Source organism: Pseudorasbora parva, chromosome 24 (genome assembly GCF_024679245.1).
Source record: "Pseudorasbora parva isolate DD20220531a chromosome 24, ASM2467924v1, whole genome shotgun sequence".
Lineage (NCBI taxonomy): Eukaryota > Metazoa > Chordata > Actinopteri > Cypriniformes > Gobionidae > Pseudorasbora > Pseudorasbora parva.
This window is the reverse complement of record NC_090195.1, coordinates 14158419-14184955: the sequence shown is the minus strand read 5'-3', so window position 1 is coordinate 14184955 and position 26537 is coordinate 14158419. Positions and strand designations below refer to the sequence as shown.

Sequence of the window (26537 nt, the reverse complement as noted above, 5' to 3'; positions counted from 1 at the left end):
ATGTAATTTCTTAATATCGGTCCAAACCCATCGGGTACCGTCCGGCTCTGATCGGGTATCCATCCTCTAGTGTGAATGGGGCTTGAGGCATGACGTCTTTTCGCCATATGACTGAGGTATGAGGATGTCCTAAAATGAACACCGTAGGTGTTCCGTACAGAAATATTTCAAAATCCATGCGCGCTGCGATTTACATATTTGTTTTACAGTCTATGCGATTTACAAATGTGCAAGCGATCCACCAATGCAGAGGAAGCGATTCACAAATGAACGCAAGGCAGAGTTGTGTTTGTGACATAAAAATATATGTGTGGATATTTTTGTTATTCATAAATGTCATTGTATTTATTCGTGAATATAATTTATTTTTGTTCAACTCCTGCATATATTTGTGGATCTCATTCTTTTCATTTGTGAATTTATTTAATTTTTGTGAATCTCTTTACATTTATTTGTGGATGATATATATATATATATATATATATATATATATATATATATATATATATATATATATATATATCCTGTATAAAGAAAAATTAAGGTAGCCTACTTTCATAAAATCTTAAATGCCAATTTTAACTATAGAGAGCGCGCGTTGAGCCCAAAGCTGTGGGCCTCGCCTGGGCAAGCCCGCAGTGGGCCTGTTTAGGTTTGGTGTGGGCTGGCCCTAGCCCACTCTGCCCACAAAAAGCCAGCCGCGCTTCGAAAATACACGGTCAAGCCCGCCGTACTTTTTTTTTTGTATGTGCGTGTAATAGTGCTCTTACGGTATGGGTGCTGAAAGCGGTCAAAATGGATTTAAAGACTCTGTAATAAAGGCGTTTCATTTATACTTTTGCAATTGTCCCTAAAAAGAGTAAGACCATAAACAACATAAAAAAATAATATATTGCTATTTTTCATCTTATTAGGACACAGATAATACAATTTAATGTTTTAAATAAACATGACTTATTTTATTTTAATGTTTGCAAAAGCTATACATTAATTATTATATGTATTTTTTTATAACTTTTTGATTGTAATGTTTTCTTATACTATACATTAATTAATATACATAATTTATTAATTTTATTGTTATTACTTTTTATTTTAATTTATAGTTATAGTAATTTATAGTATATTATAGTATAATATATTAATTATTATGCATAATTTATTACTATTAATTTTATTACTTTTTTATTTTAATGTTTTATAGGCTATATTATATTAATAATTATATATTATTATTATTATTACAGTGAATTTGTTCATATTCATGTTAAAATAATACATCATTAATGTAAATTTTTTATGTTGGTAAATGCTATACATTAATTATTATACATTTATTAATTTAAATTGTATTACTTTATATATATATATATATATATATATATATATATATATATATATATATATATATATATATATATATATATATATATATATATATTTATTTATATATACTATTAATTAATGTTATTCATCCTTATATCATAAATTAATGTTACTTTTTTAATGTTTGTATTATGCTGAACATTAATTATTATTCATAATGTATTCATTTTAATTGTATTCATGTTTTTTATTTCAATGTTTTATATGTATTATATATTAATTATTATACATTCATTACTATTAATAATGTTAATATTCATTTTAATAATCATACATCATTAATGTTACTTTTTATACATAATTTATACAAGCACTTGCTCTGTTCAATTTTCAAAAAAATCATAGAAATCTTTCCTTCATAGTTTTGCTCATTCTGTCAATTGATTTTGTTCAGAGTGAACTTGACTATTATTGTATTTTATTTACAGGTAACTTTACTGTATAGTTTTGGAGAAAAGTACAAACTCGCCCCAAAAATCATTTAAGCACTTACAGTCCAATTTTCAAAAAATCATAAAAATCTTTCCTTTATAGTTTTGCTCATTCTGTCATTTGATATTTGTTCAGAGTGAACTTGACTATTACTGTATTTATTTACACGTCATTTTACTGTATAGTTTTGGAGAAAAGTACAGTCAAACTCACCCTAAAAAACATTCAAGCATTTAGACCATATCCCAATTTCAAAAGCTAATCAAAATCTTTCCTTTACAGGGTTGTTCATTCATTCAATTGATTCCAGTTCAGAGTGACTGTCAGGGTAACTCTGAACAGGAATCAACTGAATCATTAAGCTATGAGCTCTATACTTTTCAAGTCATTTTACTGCACAGTTTGGGAGAATGCTTACTGTAATGCTAAACCCTTTATAGTATTGGACAAAATTACAGGGAAATATTCAGCTGATGTCATACACACAATGTCTTCATACATTTTATTTATTATTGTCACATTTAATTTAGCCTTTAACCACATTTAACATTTAACCTTCTTTTTAAGCATACAAACTGACCAATGTTCATCATCCATTTGAGAAGGCCTTATTTGTACCAATAGTTAATTTCTCCACTTTCGTTTAGTATTTCTTTTTTGTGTGTGTGTGTGTGTGTTTTTTTGTCTTAGATTGTAGTAGTTTGATGTGTTTATGATAATTATGCCTGCAAATTATTATTATTGTTATTATTATTATTATTATTTTAATAATGTATAATGTTTATATTTACCTTAATCTTCAGTCTATTGAATTCATCTGCTCAGCTGGAATTCATCGGTTCTCCTCATGCTTGACTGAATTGTAACAATTTAATGGTAGTGAGATAAACTTTAAAATGAACAATCTAAATGAAAATAAAGATACAAATGACAGCTCGCAGAGATAAGGAAAGAGAGTTGATAACACAAATAAAAATAACAGCGATGCAGTGTCATGTCCTTGCTTGAATATGATCACACTTTTATAAAGGCTTTGCTTTTCTTATTTCAGAAAGCAACATGTGCATTTTAAAGAACAACCACACTCATGTACTCATGTACAACCCATCAGACTGCTCAACATTTTGTACTATTCTCACTGAAATAATAGTAATAATAGCAAACTATAATATGTTTAAAATCTTTTTGAAAGATACTTTCCAAACTATGGCATTTTATAGGTGCAACAGCCAAATAGCCAGGCAAAAGTCAAATATAAATTTCCAGATTTCCTTTTGTCATCTTAATTGCAAGCTATGTTTGTGTAAGTTTTTATTAGCTTTTCTTCTGTTAAAAAAAGCGAATAAATGTTGTATGCAAATAAATTAAATTAAATAAAAAATAAAAAAAAAAAAAACGTATGCAGTTGTGTATAATTGAACTGCACTCATTTATTTTCTATACTTTATTGGCTATGGTGGAGGGATCCAATTTGCCGGTTCCACCTTTCCAAGACAGTGATAGGCTTTCAAATGCTGTCAATCATTTTTTTCTTGAGACGGCCTGGTGACCGTTAGACAGTCCTTTTTAAATTAATCTAAAATACATTTCTGTCCATTGTGTTCCCGGATTGCTTGTGAATTATATCAGTTCTTCGCATGAAGTTACTGAAATGTATTTACATATTCAGCACTAAAGGATGAGTAAGCCAAGACACAGGTAATCAAGCAATTATAGCTGTATCAATTTTATTGATTAATAGTCACTACGGTCAGTACTACTTAAAGCGGTACTTCAGCGCTGGGAAGATGAATCTGTATTTAAACTGGGTCATCAATGTAGTAGAAATGTGAAATTATTTTTGAATTTGGTGCCGTCTGGACTGAGAAAAGACAGAAAATGTATTTTTGTCTCATGGGGATGAAAGACTACAATTCCCAGAATGCTTTGCTGCCCTGTTAGTCCATTCCCAAAGCCACCTACTGGATTACTGTGACTGAGTTAAAGACACTAAACGTGTCTGTTATATATAATGAGTGAGTCACTGTGGGAGTATCACAGCACTGATCACTAACTGCAGGAGTGAGAGAAATGAGCAAATGAGCTCGTGATGAGAGCTGAGGTAATCGCGACTACACTCGCGGCATACATTCACAACGCGAGTTCAGTCAGGCGCGTTTCAGTTCATGCCTTTGCAAGCTTAACTTTCATAGAAATTAATTTGAGAAGTTAAAAGACTTACATTGCTCACCATAGCTCCGTTTAAATGAGTGCCTGCAGCTGCCTGCTGAGCTCTCCCTGCACTGAGTTGTAATCTCCCATCCCCCATGCGCGACTTCAAAACATGCGGAAATGGCTCCCTCTGCTGGCTGTAGTCTTTAGCCTTATTCCAAACATTCCTCCTATGATGCAAATGTCAATTTCCATCATAGGAGGAATTTTTCCAGAAATAAAATGCATAAATCTCTTGTCTCAGGGGGATATGAGGGGGGAAAGCACAATCATTAGAATATACTCCAGGGTTTCTACTGATACAAATCCATATGCTAATCACTGAAATGACCCTTTAATCAATAACAATTAGGCTACTGCTAAGTTATTTAGATGTAAAATATTGAAAAAATACAATATTGTAAGCGTTTGTGGTAGATTTAATTTAACATCTGTTCGTTTCAAAAGAGGTAAGATTATAGCATACACTGTAAAAAAAACACGTAATTTTACGGTAATAGTCTGTATTTTTTTACAGAATTTTCCTGTTTTTTCATTATACAGTGAAATGCCTGTTGTTTTACAGATATTTGCTGTAATTTATATTTTGACTATTAAATTTACGGGAATTCCTTGTATTTTGGTATTACATCAAATTTCCGTTTTTTAAGAGGAAATTTCTGTATTTTTACATAAGTTTGATTAATATTTTACAGATTTTTTCTGTAAAAATAGAAAACAGGAAATTAATGTATACTGTAAAAAAAAACGTAATTTTACGGTAATAGTCTGTATTTTTTTTTACAGAATTTTCCTGTTTTTCACTATACAGTGAAATGCCTGTTGTTTTACAGATATTTGCTGTAATTTATATTCTGACTATCAAATTTACGGGAATTCCTTGTATTTTGGTATTACATCAAATTTCCGTTTTTTAAGAGGAAATTTCTGTATTTTTACATAAGTTTGATTAATATTTTACAGATTTTTTCTGTAAAAATAGAAAAAAGGAAATTAATGTATACTGTAAAAAAAACGTAATTTTACAGTAATAGTCTGTTTTTTTACAGAATTGTCCTGTTTTTTCATACAGTGAAATGCCTGTTGTTTTACAGATATTTGCTGTAATTTATATTTTGACTATTACATTTACGGAAATTGCTTGTATTTTGGTATTACATCAAATTTCAGTTTTTAAGAGGAAATTTCTGTATTTTTACATAAGTTTGATTTATATTTTACAGATTTTTTTCTGTAAAAATAGAAAAAAGGAAATTAATGTATAGAAATATATATATATATATATATATATATATATATATATATATATATATATATATATATATATATAGTTTTTCACATAAACACTGGAATTGGCCTACATATGCAAATGTATCAACACTTCAGAAATAATATTTTTATATTATATAGTTTAATATTTGTTTAATATTTTATAATTAATAAAACACATTTTAATACATTCAAAAATAATGTATATTTACATAACATTAATTAATAGATGAGTATATATGTAGCCTACCTTTTATAGAAATGAAAAAAAAGGTTTATGGAATTTGTCTTTTAGTTTAATTATTTGCTTTTTAAATAATTATAAGATTATTTAATAATATAATAATGTGTGTATGCACGTCATTTCGTGTTTGCGTAAAAGAGCTGGTAAATCGGGTAAATCAGTCTTTGAAGTTAACAGACTTCCATCACTACTGCAACTGATCACATCTTGTTCCGCTTGTCAAAAGTAAGCCTATGTCTGCTGCGTTTGGTGTTTTATTACGCATTTATTTTCATAATATCGTAAAATAAAATAATATAATAACACTTTCTTACTTTAAGTACGATGATATTTAAATGACAGTCATAAAGATTTTAAATATTCGAACCGAAGGAATTCCCGCCTTGGCGCAAGGATACATTCCCTTCTAAGCACACAGTGGGGCAATTGCGCGTGCGACTGGATTCACTTGACCTTCAGCTTTGCCGTGGCTCGTCAATCTTGGATGATGTGAGGCGCAAATAAACAGGTAAAGTGCATGTATTTTAATTTAAAAAAAAAAATGTTTTACCGCTTTGAATCGTGTTGACTGTGTTTATATTAAACTTGGGCTCAGCCCGTTAACGTAATGATTTAAATTCTTTATAATGTTTAAACTTTATAATGTTAAGGCTTCAGGTGATGGTACCGTGTAACGTTAGTTTTGTATATTAACTTACTTTATAGTTTTAGTTTTAGCTTTCTGTTGCATTTTGTTACCAAATGCTATTTTTCCGTCGTCTAAAAGCTCAAAAATGCCGTCGACGAAATAGGGCGATTTTTTATTTTATTTTCCCGTCGACGGCTGTTTGGCAATAAGTTTACCTCAGGTGAAAAACGGCATTTTTTGAGCTTAGACGACGCATACATCCGACTATATAGCGCAAGTAGTCAGTTTTAGACGTCGTCTAAGCTCAAAAATGCAGTTTTTCACCTAAGGGAAAAATTATTTGACAAAAAGCCGTCAACGGAAAAAATCTCGCTGTTTCGTCGACATGTCCCATACACTTAACGTTACACGCTTGTTTTTGTCTCTCCCTGCAGATAAGTTGAGAGCTGCCAGAGTCAAGATCAGGAAGAAAGGTGATCGTTGTTGCACCATGTAAATATGTTTGCAGATTACACTTGTAATAGTTGTAGTGTTTCAGTGAAAACTCTAAAAGGTTATGTAACGTTAACATCAAGCACTACACAGAAATGAGCCACATTACCTAACTTATATGCATGTTGCATGTCATGCTTCAGAAATTACAGCGCGTAGGCAGTCATCTTCATCAATAAGTCTCTGAAAAAATACTATGGCTGCATGGATCTGCTTGGTTACAAATATTCTTAAAATATCTTCCTTTGTGTTCAGGAATAATTAATGACTGAATTTTTGTATTAACTAACCCTTAATAAGAAAATAAGCAATCAATTAAGAAATCAATTTTTTGTTTATATGATTTTACCGGATGTGTATTACTCTTGCAAAATATATTACTCAACATGAGTCTTGTATTATGTGCTTTTTTAAGGTCAAAGTGATGTCTGATAGCCCTTCAAGCAACTCAAATGCAGCCTGTGGCATTCTTGATAGAATGTCCCTTTCTGGTGAGTACATGGTGTACTATATAGTGATTTTTGGGAAATTATGATGTCATAATACATTTATTGTATCCTCACATACACTCTCACGCGCATCCTCACATACACTCTCACGCGCATCCTCACACACACTCTCACGCGCATCCTCATATACACTCTCACGCGCATCCACACATAAACTCTCACTCGCATCCTCACATACACTCTCACGCGCATCCACACATAAACTCTCACTCGCATCCTCACATACACTCTAACGCGCATCCTCACATACACACTCACACGCGCATCCTCACATACACACTCACACGCGCATCCTCACATACACACTCACACGCGCATCCTCACATACACACTCACAAGCGCATCCTCACATACACACTCACACGCGCATCCTCACATACACACTCACACGCGCATCCTCACATACACACTCACGCGCATCCTCACATACACACTCACGCGCATCCTCACTTACACTCACACGCGCATCCTCACATACACACTCACGCGCATCCTCACATACACACTCACGCGCATCCTCACATACACACTCACGCGCATCCTCACATACACTCTCACGCGCATCCTCACATACACACTCAAACGCGCATCCTCACATACACACTCACGCGCATCCTCACATACACACTCACGCGCATCCTCACATACACACTCACGCGCATCCTCACATACACACTCACGCGCATCCTCACATACACACTCACGCGCATCCTCACTTACACTCACGCGCATCCTCACATACACTCACGCGCATCCTCACATACACTCACGCGCATCCTCACATACACTCACGCGCATCCTCACATACACTCACGCGCGCATCCTCACTTACACTCACGCGCATCCTCACTTAAACTCACGCGCATCCTCACATACACTCACGCGCATCCTCACATACACTCACCCGCATCCTCACATACACTCACGCGCGCATCCTCACATACACTCACGCGCGCATCCTCACTTAGACTCACGCGCGCATCCACACTTAGACTCTTGCATCCTCGCATACACTCTCACACGCATCCTCACTTAGACTCGCACATCCTCACTTAGACTCGCACGTCCTCACTTAGACTCAAGCGCGCATCCACACTTAGACTCTTGCATCCTCGCATACACTCTCACGCGCATCCTCACTTAGACTCGCACATCCTCACTTAGACTCACATGCATCCTCACTTACACTGACGCGCGGATCCTCACTTACACTCACGCGCATCCTCACATACACTCACACGCGCATCCTCACTCTCATACGCATCCTCACATACACTCACACGCGCATCCTCACTTACTCTCATACGGATCCTCACATACACTCACACGCGCATCCTCACTTACTCTCATACGCATCCTCACTTACTCTCACACGCATCCTCACTTACACTCATGCGCATCCTCACTTACTCACGCGCATGCTCACTTACACTCATGCGCATCCTCACTTACAGTCACACGCGCATCCTCACTTACACTCACATGCGCATCCTCACTTACACTCATGCGCATGCTCACTTACACTCATGCGCATCCTCACTTACACTCACATGCGCATCCTCACTTACACTCATGCGCATCCTCACTTACTCACGCGCATCCTCACTTACACTCACACGCATCCTCACTTACACTCATGCGCATCCTCACTTACTCACGCGCATCCTCACTTACACTCACACGCATCCTCACTTACACTCACACGCGCATCCTCACTTAGACTCGCGCATCCTCACTTACACTTACGCACATCCTCACTTACACTCATACGCATCCTTACTTACACTCACGCGCATCCTCACTTACACTCAAACGCATCCTCACTTACTCACGCGCGCATCCTCACTTACACTCACGCGCATCCTCACTTACTCACGCACATCCTCACTTACGCTCACGCGCATCCTCACTTACACTCATACGCATCCTCACTTACACTCACGCGCATCCTCACTTACACTCACGCGCATCCTCACTTACACTCACGCGCATCCTCACTTACACTCACGCGCATCCTCACTTACACTCACGCGCATCCTCACTTAGACTCACGCGCATCTTCACTTATGCTGCGTTCACACCGCACGCGAATGACGCAAATATATTGCGGTATTCGCGCGAAGATGGACGCGTGAACAATTTGAATCCATTCGCGCGTGAAATTCGCTTCATTCGCGTGTGACATTCACTACACAACAGACGTGAATTTGCGTCATGGGAGGGGGTTCTGCCAGGCAGCGGCAGTCGGCAGAAGGACTAGCCGAGTTAAGGCTGCTCTCAACGAGGTTGATGAGCGCTGAGCTCCGGTCATCGCCTGGGTCTCACACCTCCGAAAACACCAGATCAAATTTTCCAGATCAAAAAAGCTCTCTTAATAAATAAATCACATATTTGAGCTTTAAACAACTACATTCTCACCTGAACAACTATTAAAACTACATTTTGTGACACAATACAGCAGTATTTTTAAATTACTCTGGCCTCAGGGTTTCCCCAATGGGTTTCCCATCCGTCACTTCACCAAGTGACAGCAGTAAGCAGGCTCCTCATTGGTTAACGCGGCGCGAATATCCACCAAAGTTCAGATTTTTCAACTTGAGCGATTCGCGCGAATCACGCGTTCAAAACGCTCAATTCGCGTGATCATTGCCGCGTCATTCGCGCCGCAGAATGCCTATTCGCGTTGCTGCATTGACTTAACATGGAAATCACTCGTGCGAATTGCGTCATTCGCGTGCGGTGTGAACTAGGGATGTCAATTTTCACAAATTCCCATGATCGATCGTTGTTTAAATTAACGATCAATTAATCGATTAATCGTTAACCATAATACTGAAATATGCGTCTACAGCATGACAGTAAGCCTATGTGCAATGCTGCTCAAAACGCCATGTTCTTCACCAAATGAATGAGAAGGATTTTTTTTTATCTAAACAAAGGGCTATGGGATTGTAAAATTAGTCGATGTTATTTATAATTTAATTTAATTACTTATTTAATAACCGAATATAACATGTAATACAACACGAACGCCGCCTCAGATCTGTTATTCAGAATTTGTGGACGCACTTGCAAGAGCAACGTGCTGAAACGTCACCTAAACCCAGTTAATTCAAAACGATTTATTAAAATATTGTTTTCATTAATGTTATGTAATGTGACAGTCCCAATCAAAGTTATTATTAGTCGTGCGTTGCTGTTTGAACTGCGCGAGCTGAAGCCGATGCGCTGAATCAACACTGGTAAGCTACACTGAAACTTTGCTAGCACGTTAACTCAACAAAAAGCTTCCTATATGAGATTAATCAGATTTATATAAAGTTAACAAAATGTTACAAATTATATATCTTCACAAAATGATGCGAATGGACAAGTGAACTTGAATTGAGTTGCTGATATTCATATGCAGAATGGGAGACGCGTGGCGTTCACGCGCTCTAGGAACAACGCTCTGAACACGGCACCTAAACCCGATGACTTTACAACCATTTATTAAAATTGTGTTCTCATTTGTTATATAATATGACTGTCCCAATCATCGTTATTATGCATTGCTCTGTATGCGCTAAAGCCGAAGCACTGAATGAAAACCAGCCATCACTGACTGAAGCCATTTGTTAGTGCGTTTTATTTCGCTGAAAGAAACGCATCCTATATGATTGATCACATATATAACGTTACAAAATAAATGTAATATTACAAATTACTTCAGCACAATCTGATGCGAATGCACAAGTGAACTTGAACTAAGTTACATGCGTTAGTCAGAATGCGTGACTCATGTTGTGCATGCGCTCTTCCTGGATCAACGTAATGAAACACACGGCAAATAAACCCAAATACTTAACAATCACAATGTTTTATTACAATAGTGTTCTCATTAATGTTGTGTAATATGACAGTCCCAATCATAGTCATTATTAGCTGCTGTTGGAGCTGCACGCTGAAGCTGATCACCGCCACGCTTTTACTACCGCTCACCTCTAACGTAATTATTAACCAAATGCATCCTTATGAGATAAATCAGCTAAAGATAGGCCTGAACAAAATAAACACAATATTACAACTTACATTTGCGCAAAACAAAAGGCTGCGAATGCACATGCAAGCTTGCAGTCATGATGAAGGTGTAACTCCAGCTGTAAAATGGTTCCAAATAGAACTCGGGCGCGCTCGCATCATTTTTCCTCCCGTTTCCTCACGCACGCGCATGACCCTGCTTAATCGATGATCGATAAGTCTTATCGATCAAATGTCTTATCGACAATTAATCGATCATCGATTAATCGTTGACATCCCTAGTGTGAACACAGCATTAAGGGGGTCGCGCCTTGTCTTTAAAATTCGAACACATTGTTTTCAATGAGTGTACGCACACCGGTGGCGTCATTCGGCCTTCTAAATCCTGCCGCGCCACAGAGCGCCATTTCAAGGCTTTATATTAAAAGTATATTATCGTTAAGGTATACTGATTTCAACCTTTGCTACAAGACAAATTTGTTTTACATTCTGAGTTCAACAGCTTGAATAAAGTCTAAACATATTTTGGGGAAATGTATAATAAACGTAGCCTTTTAAAATGTGCGCGTCTGGTGTGCGATACCTGAGACACTGCGCGGCGCGCCGCCGAGCTCCGCGTCCGGTGTGCGACCCCCTTTAGACTCACGCGCATCCTCACATACACTCACACGCGCATCCTCACTTAGACTCGCGCATCCTCACTTACACTCATACGCATCCTCACTTATACACGCGCATCCTCACACTCACGCGCATCCTCACACTCGCGCATCCTCACTTACACTCACACGCATCCTCACATACACTCACATGCGCATCCTCACTTAGACTCGCGCATCCTCACATACACTCAATGATTTATTACTGAGGTTTCTTTTCTCTCTCACAGATGCCTTTTCAAGATAAACCCTGAGACGGGATCAAAAGTCGAGATAGAAGAACACGTCAAGAAAGGAACTGGCAGTCAGTCTAAAGGTTCTTTCGTTGATGAGGCCATCCTTAAAAATATTCTTGTTTGCCGTAACCCGACCGACCCTGTCAATTTAGGGCCGACTCAATTTTTTATTTTTTTTCCCTTTTAGTCCGACCGACTTGCCGGTTGTAAATTGGCTTTAAGACCGACCAATTTCTTTTTTTTACTTTTCAAACAACTAATACAACAGTAATAAAATAATATGAATTATATTTTAGTAAGTATTATAAATGTATAAATTGCCTGGGCCATACAAACGAAGGCTACGTTCTTTCGTTTATAGAAAAACCCGTGACGTCATCTATGTTTACACTATGGTTAACGGATGTCACACTATGGCCTGCACGTGCGTTCGTTTCGGCTCGGCTCATACTCTCATTCACTGTAACGTTAGACAGTTAAAGCCCTGTCGGAGATTTCGCCGCATTGTGTGACAGGAGTCAAGACCATGGACACGTTACACACACCAGGCAAGTGCACTGCAGAGGGGAGGGCTTTGAGCCCCTTCCCTTTTTGAAAATGAATCAAAAGTGCCCCTCTCAACATTTATCATTACTATATTGTGGCGAATAAAACAGATTTTGAATTATAATTAATATAACAACGTGTACAAAACAGTAACAAATGGCGGAAAAGTCGTTTATCTTGTCTCTGTCAGTCTGAAATGTCGTTATCATAACGCGTTGCTATGCGTGTGTTCTGCTCGACCGCAGCGCGTGGTGCGAGCGGCGGCACTGGTTGTAACTTGAAAAATAATGCTTTATGTATGGTTCTGTCGATGGAGACACGTGCACTACAACAGCGATAATAAAAGAAAACGTGCGCAAAACGGTCTATCTTTGTAAACTGTGTTCAATGCATGCGAGTGCTGCGGTATGACCAGTCATTTCGCTTCATCACTCAGTATATTCGCCAGAAGACGCGAATGAGAACTCTCTGCAGTGAGAGAAGATCTGTCTCTGTGCGCAGCGCGCGCACGTCACGTCTCACAGCGCCCAGATATTGTGTTCTTTCAAGTCTTGCGTTTGAACGGATAAACTCACACAAAAAGTATGTCAACATGTCGATCTTGATGAGTATCCATCAGACAGTCTGTAAGTTATATGGCTTAAGAGAACTTTATACAGTTGAGAAAGACGAGCATATCTCTGTATTAGGTCTTAAAGGGGCAGTAGCCTTTACTGCTGTCTGTCAAACAAAAGATAAGGACTCACTCACTGCTCTTGATTGAATAACTGGTTATAGCTACTTAATTAATTGAATTCATAAAAACAACTTTTTGCTTTTTAATATTCAAATGCACTAGTCTATATCACCAGATGCGTTGGTCTGGCAAGAAGTGCAAGCCACTTCAGAGACACAGATAGTTGCGTGTTCTGAGTTAACACAATCGAGCGTAAAAATAAGAAACATATTACGGGGAAAATACTAAAACGGGAAGACAGCGGGAAAAGAGCTAAAATACGTGAGAAACCCGGTTGTTACCCGGTAGAACAAAGGGTTGACAGCTTTGAGTCAATGACAGCTAGCTGGTGGAGCCTTTTCTTAAAGAATGCACCTGAAATTTATGCAATAAAAATGTTTTTGACAAATATTTCAATTTGTTTGTGGTCTATATAGCCTGCAATCAGCCTACACGCCCGAAGGCACGGCTTGAAGACCCAGTCAGTGATGTCACGATATGCCAATTTGTTTAAATTCATACCTACGTAATCACCATCACCAAAAATGTACTTTTTTTTTAAATATTAAAATTTGAAAAAAAAAATATAGACCTACCTACCGACCCTTTTTTTAAAAAATTTTACTGTTACTGCAAACCAAAATATTTTTAAGGATGGCCTGAGCAGAATTGTGGATTATGGATGGATGGAGTAAAAACTTTCGTAAGCGTGTCAAATCTCTCTTTATTACCATAGAGAAATTCTTGAGTGTTACAGACTTTTTCGTGATTTAATTATTTTATTTTCATGACTCATCTGTTGATGAGACAAATCCACTTTTTCGTCATATATGTGTATAACAAATTGCTATTGTACAATATCTTACATTGTTGCAGTTATTATTAAAAAAAATTGTATTGTTGTAGTTATGAACTAATTGTTATATTGTTAAAGTGTTGAACTCATGAACTAATTTTATTATTGGTATGCTGCTTTGTTTTTTTTATATTTTTGCAGTTATGATATAACTTTGTATATATAATGTGGTCATTATGAACAAACTATATTGTGATCACATTACTATTTTAAAACAACCTTAAAGTTCAATTTTTTAAATAAAAACTACAAAAACAATCTTTTGCACTCTAGGGTGGTTATTTGAGTTGTAGTAATGTCCAATCTAATTGGTAATTTCATGGTTTTTACATAATTTTCCACAATTTGTAATCCTTATTTTTTTACATAATTTTCTTGTTTAAATATAGAAACTCATATAAATGACAGATAAAACCTGTATTTTGAACTATGGAAAATTACTGTAATTTTACGTGTTGGTTATTTTACAGTTTTTTTCTGGCGCCCCAGCTGCCGGAATATTTCCGTTTTTTTACGTGTTGGTTATTTTCTGTTATTTTACAGTTTTTTTCTGGCGCCCCAGCTGCCGGAATATTTCCGTTTTTTTACGGGTTGGTTATTTTCTGTTATTTTACAGTTTTTTTCTGGCGCCCCAGCTGCCGGAATATTTCCGTTTTTTTACGGGTTGGTTATTTTCTGTTATTTTACAGTTTTTTTTCTGGCGCCCCAGCTGCCGGAATATTTCCGTTTTTTTACGTGTTGGTTATTTTCTGTTATTTTACAGTTTTTTTCTGGCGCCCAGCTGCCGGAATATTTCTGTTTTTTTACGTGTTGGTTATTTTCTGTTATTTTACAGTTTTTTTCTGGCGCCCCAGCTGCCGGAATATTTCCGTTTTTTTACGTGTTGGTTATTTTCTGTTATTTTACAGTTTTTTTCTGGCGCCCCAGCTGCCGGAATATTTCCGTTTTTTTACAGGTATTTTTTTTACAGTGTAGCCTATTTGTAATACAGAACATGTGGCGCACATGGACACGTATGATATATGTGCACATATATGAACACATATATGACGCACACGCGCACATAAAGCATTTAATTACTAAATATATATTTTTTATAATGTTTTATAATTTAAAAAAAAGGCATTAATACAAAAAAATTTATTAAAAAGTGATTATTTCATCGTATGATTGGCAATAAAAAGAGTAGGCCTAACGAAAATAAATATATAAAATAAATATTAATACATCAATCCGCAAGCTCAAAATAGAATTGATGTCCTCTAGCCTACCATATATTAATTGTTTGACCTTGTTTTACCAAAGTGCATGGGAATGCGAAATGGATGGAAATGGATAGCAAAAAGAAGAAGTTTCATGACTAAGCAAATCGAATAGTTAAGAAGCAGTGAAATGAAAAGACTAGAGGGAAACATATTGCCCTTATATATAAATGCTTGATTAAAACCTAGGTTCGTGAATCCCAGTTATTTGTTTCTCGTTTTAAATAGAATTTTGTATTTTGGAATTTCACTGTATTTTTATGTTGATGATCTACTCACTGCGTGTTTTATGTTGTTGTTGTAAATCCCCTATTTAATATTAACTACTTATTGATGGATTAATATTTAATTTATAAATTATCACGATTACTCTTTTTTGCCCATTAAAATACCAAATAATAAATTACTTTTTTAAAATTAACTTTATATAGAATTAGTTATATTGTAAACAGATTTATTAATGTATATTTTATTGTACTATTGGTGCTTAAGTAATGGAATATATAGGAAATAGCAGGTAAGATGGATTGGATGGATTTTGTGGGTTGTTTAAACGTGTGTGTGTTTATTTAGAACCTGCACCTTCACCACCTTTGGAAAAGCAAGTATTACACCCAACTTTTTCTTAAAAAAAAATAAAAAAAATAAAAAAATAAAATACATATATATATGCATACAGTATATATATATATATATATATATATATATATATATATATATATATATATATATATATATACTGTATGCATATATATATATATATATATGTGTGTGTGTATATATATAATAATAATAATAATAATAGATTTTATTTATAATGCACTTTTTCATTCTGAAGAATCTCAAAGTGCAACAAAGGGGGGGGGAAAATAACAAAAAAAATGAATAACAAGTAAAAATATAGAATACTACAAACAATCAACCAACACAGAAAACAGAACAGAAACAGAGCTGATGGTGAACAGAAACAGAGCTGATGGTGAACAGAAACAGAGCTGATGGTGAACAGAAAACAGCTGATGGTGAACAGAAAACAGCTGATGGTGGACAGAAAACAGCTGATGGTGGACAGAAAACAGCTGATGGTGGACAGAAAACAGCTGATGGTGGAAGTCTCTGTTAGCTCCGCAGCACACTGTGGTCCACTCCATGTTTCTCTTTTCTTCAGCTTAAGCCCAAGGGAGACCACCAGTGAGCAGCCGCGGCGAGAAACATCAAATGTCCTCCAAACCAGAACCAACAGCAGCAATTCAAACATAAACATTAGAGTAGCGGTGGAAAACGGCGAAACGACGAACAACGTCCTCTCAGTGGCTGCCAGCAATCAGCAACAGTCCCAATTGTAGCTCTGACTGTTAGACTAGTCACAAACATAAGGAAATAAAATAAAATCTGAATCTAATAGTACAGTAACATGATTTGTGGGTGGAGCAGCGGCGAACAGACAACGCCAGCGTCCTCTCCCCCACGTTGCCTAGCAACAATCCTAATATATATATATATATATATATATATATATATATATATATATATATATATATATATATATATATTGTTGGTTTAACTTAAAAAGTTAAGTTACTCAGTTCATTGAAATTAAAAATTTCAGTTAATACAATGAAGGAGATTGGTTTTATAAATAGTATGTTATCTGAACCAGATTAAGAATCTAAGTTGATTTGACAAAAGTTTAAAAAATGTATATTATAAAAAAATTATTAAAAAAAAAAGTTGTTTTGTTTTTATATGTTCTTTAACTAAAATACTTCTGAAAAGGGCAAATACAGAATCAGTTGTTGTATTATTGACATTAAACACCCTTTGCCACTGCAATTACAACATTGTTTGACCACTCACTGTAGTAGTCCAACTGCATTGTTTACTCATTATTCCTCTGTACACCTAAGTGGTCTCCTCTGAGCAGCCCTGATCCTGCACTTGACACCAACACTGAGTATGAGGCTAAGGATCTTGTGGAGGCAGAGTCTCTTTCAGCCAAGGTAAACCCTTCCTTCAATGCATTGTGTTGATCAGTGCCGCCGCTCCCACCACGTGTATCACGGTATCATCGGTCAACAAATACGTAAACGCGACATCAGCGGGCATCATAAAGTAATGATGCGTAGGGCATCAAGCCGGCCAGCGGCGGTACTGGTGTTGGTGTCTGAGACTAAAGGACACCTTATGCCATTGCTATTACAACATTGTTTGACCGCTTACTGTAGTAGTCCAACTGCATTGTTTACTCATTATTCCTCTGTACACCTAAGTGGTCTCCTCTGAGCAGCCCTGGTCCTGCACTTGACACCAACATTGAGTATGAGGCCAAGGATCTTGTGGAGGCCAAGTCTCTTTCAGCCAAGGTAAACCCTTCCTTCAATGCATTGTGTTGATGTCTGAGTCTAAAGGACACCCTATGCCATTGCAATTACAACATTGTTTGACCGCTCACTTTAGGCCAAGGTAAAGCCTTTGTTAAGCAACACAACAAAGGTGATATTCATGCAGCATTCACCCAATACATATTTAGGAATGTTGTAATTTGTGTGATCATTTAAAATGTAAACTTTTAATCATCCAGATCCATACTGTGGCCATCCAAGTACAATCTAAAAGCAACACAAATAGTAAAAGCATAGGTCTTTTTAGAAGCTGCACATCACAGAAGCAAGCTTTGTAACAATGGACCCTTTGCATGGACTTTGATTATGCTTTCCTAAAGTTATCAACATCATAAATCTTGTAGAGTTTTTAATATTTTCATAAATTGTAATGCACAATTGAAAATGTTCTAGAGTCTGATCAGTTGGCCAAATTCAATTTCTGTGAATTAATGCTAACATCTTTGATGTGATCATCAGTCACTACACTCTAAAAAATGCTGGGTTAAAAACAACCCAAGTTGGGTTGAAAATGCACCGACCCAACAATTGAGTTGTTTTAACCCAATGGTTGAGTTGTTTTAACCCAGTGGTTGAGTTGTTTTTACCCAGTGGTTGGGTTAAATGTTGCTTAAGACAACCCAATTGCTGGGTAAGAACAACTCAACCATTGGGTTAAAACAAGACATCAAATTCATGTGCATTTTCAACCCAACTTGGGTTGTTTTTAACCCAGCATTTTTTAGAGTGTAGAAAATATTCAATTGGAGACCTGAATTTTTTTTTTACAGTGCAAAGTGTTACTAAAGATATTTAGTTAAACTATGAAGTTTGGTTCTTTTTATTGTATGTAACAAAGGTTCGTGATAGGGTCAGGAAGGAAAAAGACAGGGGTCGGCTTTGACTGGGACTCGCTCTCTTTATTCAGACTTCACAAAAGTAAACAACAGACGCTCAAAGTGATATGGATCGCTCCTTTTCTCTTTCAACAGGTTCAGTTTCTCTTTCACAGCCAACAGATGATACTCGCAAAGTCCCAGTTTAACTCTCTCTCAACTCTCTCCCGGCCGCGGCTTAAATGAGCTCTCTCCACGCCAATCACTGCAATCAGAAACAGGTGTTCTCGGTCACCTTTGCTTAACCTACTTACCTGCTGCTCCGCTCTGTGCTCTCTCTCCCGCTGCAGACCTCACTCCGCCACATTGTAATTTTGTTAAAAAAAATAAAATAAAAACACTTTCATACTAAAATATTACAAAATCAAGGTTCACAAAAACAAATTATAAAAGAGGAAGGAAAAAAAATCCTCCATAAAAGATCCTCCGGTCAAAAGATCCTCCATAATGTAGGACATGTAGTTTTTACACTGAACTAAGTTAATGTATCTCACCACTTCATTTTCTTTTTATTTAGCTCACTGAAAGCCACGATGCAAGCCAAGTATCAGAAACATCTTCTGAAAATAGTGACCCACCTGATAGCCTCTTTTTTCGGCATAAGCTGGCAACAGTTCCCTGTTTTTTTTTCCTGGACACTAAGGAGTGGAGAGACCTGAGGAATAGACCAGTGGTTCAGGTCTTACCTCTCTGTTAGGTCCTACAGGGTGTCATGGAGAGGTGTAGTGTCTAAGTCACATCATCTAGCTACTGGGGTTCCACAGGGCTCAGTCCTTGGACCACTTCTCTTCTCCATCTACATGTCATCATTAGGTTCTGTCATTCAGAAACACGGCTTCTCCTATCACTGCTATGCTGATGACACTCAACTCTACTTCTCATTTCAACCAGATGATCCTACAGTCAGTGTTCGTATCGCTGCCTGTCTGACAGACATTTCTGACTGGATGAAAGAGCTTCATATTAAACTCAATCTTGCAAAGACAGAATTACTTGTTTTCTCAACCAACCCAGCACTTCATCAAAATTTCTCCATTCAGCTTGGTACATCGACCATAACTCCATCAAGGACAGCCAGGAACCTTGGAGTTGTGATTGATGACCAGTTAAACATCACTGACCACATTCCTGCAACAGCCCGATCCTGCAGATTTGCTTTATACAACATTAGAAAGATTAGACCCTTCCTATCAGAACAGGCTGCAAAACTCCTGGTTCAAGCTCTTGTTCTCTCCAGACTGGACTATTGTAATGCTCTTCTGGCTGGGCTTCCAGAATGCACTATCAAACCCTTGCAGCCGATCCAGAATGCAGCGGGGAGAGTGGTCTTTAATGAGCCGAAGAGAGCGCATGTTACGCCTCTCTTCATCAAACTGCACTGGTTGCCAATGGCTGCTCGCATCAAATTCAAGGCACTAGTTCTCGCCTACAAAACAACCACTGGCTCTGCACCAATATACCTAAACTCACTTGTTCAGACTTACACACCCTCCAGAAGCTTGCGTTCTGCGAGTGAGCGGCGCCTCGTGGTTCCATCCCAAAGAGGCATGAAATCGCTCTCACGGACATTTTCCTGGACCGTTCCCACCTGGTGGAATGACCTGCCGATCTCAATTCGTGCTGCCGAGTCTGTGGCCATTTTTAAAAAACATCTTAAGACACATCTTTTCCAATTGCACCTGACCAATACAGAATAGCACTTACTGATCACCACAGCAACGACCAAAAAGCGCACACTCCTGGATCATATCCACGTCTCTCAACCGGATTTGTGCCTTCAGGCGGGTATGTTACATAGTTATCATAACTATCAGAATCCAGTGTTCTGTATTTTGCGTACGTGAGTTTTTGTTGTTGATGGCTATTGCTGCGCGTTTAGCAAGAATGCCATACAAAACCAACCCATTGGGCCACTGAATCCGCATTAACGACAACAGTTGGGGCATCAGCCTTAGTCCTAATGGGTTGTTATCATAGCTATCAAAATCCAGTGTTCGGCATTTTGCGTACATGAGTTTTTATTGTAGGTGGCTATTGTAGATGGCTATTAAAAAAAAAATATTTAAAACAAATTTGTGTACTGTGCTAATTAATTGAGACTTCTTACAGCTCTTACAGGTTGTTGGCCTTGTTTGTTTCGTCGCTTCTATTGCTCTCCCCTTTTTTGTAAGTCGCTTTGGATAAAAGTGTCTGCTAAATGATTAAATGTAAATGTAGACAGGTCGGACACCAGTTTAAAGACCTGCAGTGGACAAATATCATCTCAAAGGGGATTCAATCTGTCCATCCTTACTGCAGCATTGCTTTTAAAAGGCACACCGTAAAAACAAAAATGTCCACAAGAAAGGGACCTGTATTTAAATGCCTGGGTTACTGCTCATTTTCAGATTGCCCAGTTATTGTAAAGGTCACTGTGAATGACGAGAGTATCCTAAAAGCCTGGGTGACGTTTCAGGGAGAGGAGGACTGTCACAGTATGGATGAGTTAAAAAGAAGGCCTGTACGGGCCGATAACAGAGATACATTTGGAAAACAATTGGAATCCTTGCTTCCAAAGGCCTTACATTTGCAGTGTCTGGACAAAATACCACCAGAAGTTTTTGAATCAGGATGTAGAGACAGGGCACCTACAGCTGGTGTCCTCAAAAACATAGCCTTCCAGACACGGAAAAAATGCAGAAGGCATGAAAATGAAGTATTAAGTCTTCAGAAAATGGTGGAGGAAAAAACCGAGGAAGATAACAAAGTTCTTCAAAAGGTGCTGTTGTACCCCAGAGGAGTAATGTTGTGGTCCAAAAACACAATAAGACTTTTTCATCAACGATGCAGGGACGACATAGTGTATATTGATGCCACAGGAAGCATCATTCGAAAACCGCAAGGAAAATCAGCACCTTTTTATGTGTACGAGATGGTGGTGAGGCATCCTATTAAAGGAGCTTCCCCTATCCCTGTTGCAACATAGGTCACCTGCCAACACACCACTGCATCAGTGTTATTTTTCATGGAATCTTTTCAAACAGATTATTTCAAGTTGTTTGGAAGGAAATCCGTGAGGAGACCTGTGATGATTGTGTGATGGGTCCATTGTGCTGATGCAAGTAGTTGCCTACACTTTTTGTAAACTTCATTTGGAGAGCTTGATCAGCATGTACTATGACATTGTCACTGGACAGTTGAAAGACGTCATGAAGATGCCACTTCTTCATCGCTGCCTAAGCCACATCATGAAAAATGCAAAAATGTTCTGCAGGAAAAAGTACGTTTTATTTTATTTTACTATAATAAAACATTTTTGGTATAATTTTGTGTTGTCATTTATGGTTAGTAACATAAATTAATGAATTTGTCAAGGTTCTGCCCTGGCAGCTCTGTCTGTTTTGTCTTTGTTTAATGTTTCTATGTTTGTGTTGTGTCTTAGTGCATGGATCTGTCTCTCTTTGTGTCTGTCATGTGTTCCTCTTGTCCTGCCTCCTTGTTTGCCGTTACCACACCCCCTTGTTTAGTCTGGTCTAGTCCTCGTTTCACTAATTGTGCTCACCTGTTCCTCATGTGCTCTGGTCCCTTTATATTGTGCTACCTTCCCTCATGTCTTTGCTGGTTCGTTGCATTTGTGTGCGTTTGTTTGTCCGTGCCATCTTCTAGCCCAGTGTCAAGTCAGTTCTAGATTTAGTGTCTCCTGTTTTTGTAGCTTTGGATTTATTTTCAGTTTTTTCTTTGTTCCTGAGTTTTTGAGTCTAGTGAAGTTTCTGTCTTTATTTTGCTCGTTTTCTCCAGGTTTTATTTTGGTATTTTTCTCTAGCCTTATTGTTTAGTTTTCTTGGTTTTGATAGCTTACCATTTTATTTTTCCTGTTTTCCACTTTTATTTTCAGTTCAGTCATTTTATAGTGATTGGTTTTTGTTTTATTTTTCCATGTTTTCTAGCTCCAGTTATTATTTTAGTTTTTGTTTCATTTAGTCATAGTTCTTAGTTTGTCTGTTGTTTCTTGTTGTCTTGTCTAGAGTCGTGTGTGTGTGTGTCCTGTGTTTTCTGTCCTAAGTTTTTCCCTGGCCGCTGTCTCCACTGCCTGTCAGCCAAGAAGGGAGCTGATTCTGTGAGACCATCAAGCCTCTGGTTCCTGCCTGGACTGGTCCACCATCGCCCTGCCTGGTGTTGCCTCACAAGCTGTCGTCTAGTTCATTGGCTGCCTGGACTGGTCTCAGTGGTCATCCTCCCCTGCCTGTCGTCGTGGTGTCTGTCCCCTGCCCTGGGGGGTATTCCAAAAAGCAGGTTATGTGACATACCTGGGTATGTTTAAGGGTAAGTTCGTGGATAACCTCAACGTTCGGTTCCAAAAACAGAGGTAACTTTCTGGGTATGTATGTAACCATAGCAACTGACTCTCTGAAGATAACCTGCTCGAGAGCAGGTTATGTTTCAGTGTAACTTCGTTTCAGAAGGTTGGTGAGCATGGCGGGCCCTTTTGACGAGGATCCTGTGGATGTAGAAGCACAAATTATTACAAGGTTTTTTTCGTCGGGAGAGGGTTATAAGACCGCGTATTGATGTGTTTGCATACCCTAATGAATATTTAAAAGGGCGTTATTTTTCAAAAGATTCATTAGTTTATTTAACACGTCTTTTAAAACCGCATATCGCAAATGTGACAAACCGCGGCTCTGCGCTTAGCACAGAAAGCCTTCTGTGCATAGCACTTAGGTATTTTGCGTCTGGCCATTTTTTGTTTGTACAGTGTGGGCGATTCAGAGCATGTGGGAAAGGCAACTGTGTGTAGAGCTGTTCGTACAGTGTGTCTGGCACTTAAACAGTTGTTACCCACGTTTGTACAATTCCCTGGCCATAAACCTCTGCTTGTTATTAAAGACGAATTCCACAGAGTGGCAGGTTTGTCCTTTTGTAGTAAAATATATGACGCATATGTAATATTTAGTCATCTTATTAATATCTATACATGTATTCATTATGCACACACTTCATACTTCCATAACTTTCTGTTTCAGGGTTTCCAAATGTAATTGGGTGCATTGATGGCACTCACATTCCTATTAAAGCGCCATCAATGAATGAGGGAGACTATGTTAATAGGAAATCTATTCATAGTATCAATGCGCAGGTAACAACTTAATTTTTTCCCCTTCTTAAAATCATCAAAGTCATTACTTTTTCCACTAACTATAGGTAATGTGTGAGGCAACCCAAATCATCACCAATGTCGAGGCAAAATGGCCAGGATCTGTGCATGATGCCAGAATTTTCCGCGAGTCTTCATTATGCCAGACATTTCAGCAAGGTATTATTTGCTTTATACAATTTTTGTTTTTTCGTTTTTACTATATTTGTGTTGTACACTTCAATCATTACAGGACAGTACAATGGTTACTTGCTGGGGGACAGAGGATACCCTTGTCTGCCCTATTTAATGACACCCTACCCTGAGCCTGGACCACAGACAAAGTTTAACCAGGCTCACAGCCAAACACGGGCCATGGTGGAGATGACTATAGGGATCCTCAAATCTCGGTTTCAGTGTCTGCGTGGGCTCCGGGTTAGTCCAGAGAGGGCATGTGACATTATTGTGGCTTGTGTTGTGCTTCACAATATAGCCACTATAAGAGGAGAGAGCCACCCTCCTTGTATTGAGGAAGATGGCCCAGAGGACCACCGACAGATTTTAGAGGCCAACAGAGACGGAAGACTTTGAGACAGGATTTGTCAAAAATTACTTTTATTCGTTTTTTTTTTTTTTTTTTTTTTGCACTGGTCTGCCAGGCAGTTTATTTCTTCATTTCCTGAAAAACAATATAAGTAAAATTCATTAAAATGTTTTTTTTTATATATATATATATTGCTATAGAGAGACAGACAGACCACTTTTAACATGCAACAGATTCATATTCAGACAAGTTCTCACCTTAAGGCGATTCTCAAGTAATTCTATTTCAAGTGCTGCTTTTTTTAAATGAGGAGCCTTTTCTCTTCCATTTGAAGCTGTATAAGGTCCCTCTCCATGTCACTTTTTCTTATTTGTTTTTGAAGATGGACCTTATACAGCTCCTTTGCTGGCAACTAAGGTGGAAAAATGTAATAAATGAGATTGTTTGGTCAGACAATAAAATTCAAATATGGACACATTCTTACCCTGCTTAGATTGTGTGCTGAGGCTGAGGGACCCTCATCTGTGGGCAAATCCCTAGGTATGTACTATAAAAGGACAATGACAGTTTGTTACTCTAATGCAAAAAGGGCCCATACATCATAATGGTATGCATCATACCTCAGTGGATCTACCAGCATTGTCCACTTCTGTCACAGCAGATATGGTCTCTTCATCGTCATCTTCATCCTACAAGACAAATATTCAAGTATACATTATTTGGCAAAAAAAAAAAAAAAAGCCTAAAAGTACCTGACAACAAATCACAACTGTGACAGACTGTGTTCTTTCTGGAGAGTCCAATAATATAGATACTGATGGACGGATTGTAAGAACACACAACCTGTTAAATTCTCAATATTATCAAAGAAAATAATACATCATATGCAGTTAAATAAAATAAGCCTACATAATTTTTTTTATCTTGTTCAAAAAGCCTTCAAGTGACAGAGATAGTAATTTATCAGGACAAAAAATGAAAACAAATCATAGAAGTAAACTTACATGTCACCCTTTTTTCACCATCACTTGTGGTGCATAGTATGTGTGATGAACTGCCCCCTGGAATGCCAGCAACCACTGGTCGGCCTTTATTAAGGGACAGAGCCAGCTCCTCAGATGGGGTGAGGGGAGGTGGTGGTGGCCACCCGCCAGTTAGACGGGCTTCAGTCTTCTTTCTGTTAGCTGCATGACAGAATGAATATACTAAATCCTGTTATAATAATAGTTCAGTAATTGTGTAATCAAATATTACCTTTTTGCAGAATGTTTTTGTGTTTCATTTTGACTTGGCTTAAAGTTCTTGTGGCTCCAGAAGGATTACACCTTATTAAATGAGAAATATACATTACTATTTCAAGCCAAAGAAATAAATGGCAGGAAAAGTAAATGCTTTCATAGTGATTTAACATATTCAAAAGGATGTATAAGTCATACTTCAGTATTTTGCATTTTAATAAAACGGGAACCAAAACCAAATTTGTAATTTAATACACTCACGCATTTACTCTGTCCGTTATTTTTTGCCAAGCCAACTCTCTTGCTTTAGCCGATGCAGCTGTATTGCTTCTTTTTAATATTATTGGCTTAAACTCCTCATAAGCATGCATTAAAACTTCCAACTCCGCCTCTGTGAAATACGCCGCTCTATTTTTTTCGCTTTGAGTTTCCATGGTGACTCGTGAAATCGGCGATCCATTGAAAATGTCTTTATACATGCACCGTGCACGCGCATTAACTCTGGGTAACCAGTCAGAGGTTGATTTGATTAAACTAACTCTTCTCAGGTGTTTTGGAACCGACATACTCATGGTATGCCTGTTTGGGGAAAATCAACCCAGAGGTTATAGTTTATCAAATGGTAAGTTAACCAAGCTTTCTGGAATACCCCCCTGGTGTTTGGACTGTCACTCATCCAACGCTGTCCTCGTTGTTCACTCTGCATCTGGGTCCTCCACTTCCTAATCCCTGACAGAATTAACTTTGTTACAAACAATTGAACGGACATGGTGATGGTTCACCGAGAAATTACCCTTTAAAAAGTGAACCATAGAACAAAGAACCAACTAACTCCCAAAAGTAGGTATGTTCAATGCATTGAATGGTGTTTAATAATGGTCTTTGTCTTAAAAATATTAG

The 26537-nt window shown here is 37.5% G+C and overlaps 2 long non-coding RNA genes and 1 pseudogene across 5 annotated transcripts in view; 2 read left to right on the top strand and 1 right to left on the bottom strand.

Moving 5' to 3' along the window:
- Nucleotides 1-6014: 6014 nt before the first annotated feature.
- LOC137064147 (uncharacterized) lies at nucleotides 6015-12183 on the top strand. 2 transcript variants are annotated; one of them, XR_010901509.1, is made up of 4 exons: nucleotides 6015-6050; nucleotides 6605-6643; nucleotides 7078-7153; nucleotides 12081-12183. It is a non-coding gene; the product is annotated as an uncharacterized lncRNA (long non-coding RNA). The 2 variants fall into 2 exon arrangements; XR_010901508.1 differs by having other exon boundaries at nucleotides 6605-6662.
- Nucleotides 12184-23194: 11011 nt separating this feature from the next.
- Nucleotides 23195-24446, top strand: LOC137063246 (putative nuclease HARBI1; annotated as a pseudogene).
- Nucleotides 24447-24477: 31 nt separating this feature from the next.
- Nucleotides 24478-26537, bottom strand: part of LOC137063295 (uncharacterized) — a 33140-nt gene continuing 31080 nt past the window's right edge. The window contains exons 1-6 of one of the 3 annotated variants that reach the window (XR_010901366.1): nucleotides 25654-26465; nucleotides 25404-25583; nucleotides 25020-25088; nucleotides 24884-24946; nucleotides 24657-24811; nucleotides 24478-24534 (exon numbers count right to left, since the gene is read on the bottom strand). This is a non-coding gene — a long non-coding RNA (uncharacterized lncRNA). Of the gene's footprint in view, nucleotides 24535-24656; nucleotides 24812-24883; nucleotides 24947-25019; nucleotides 25089-25403; nucleotides 26466-26537 lie in introns of those variants that run through there. The other 2 variants (XR_010901367.1, XR_010901365.1) reach the window with 2 other exon arrangements.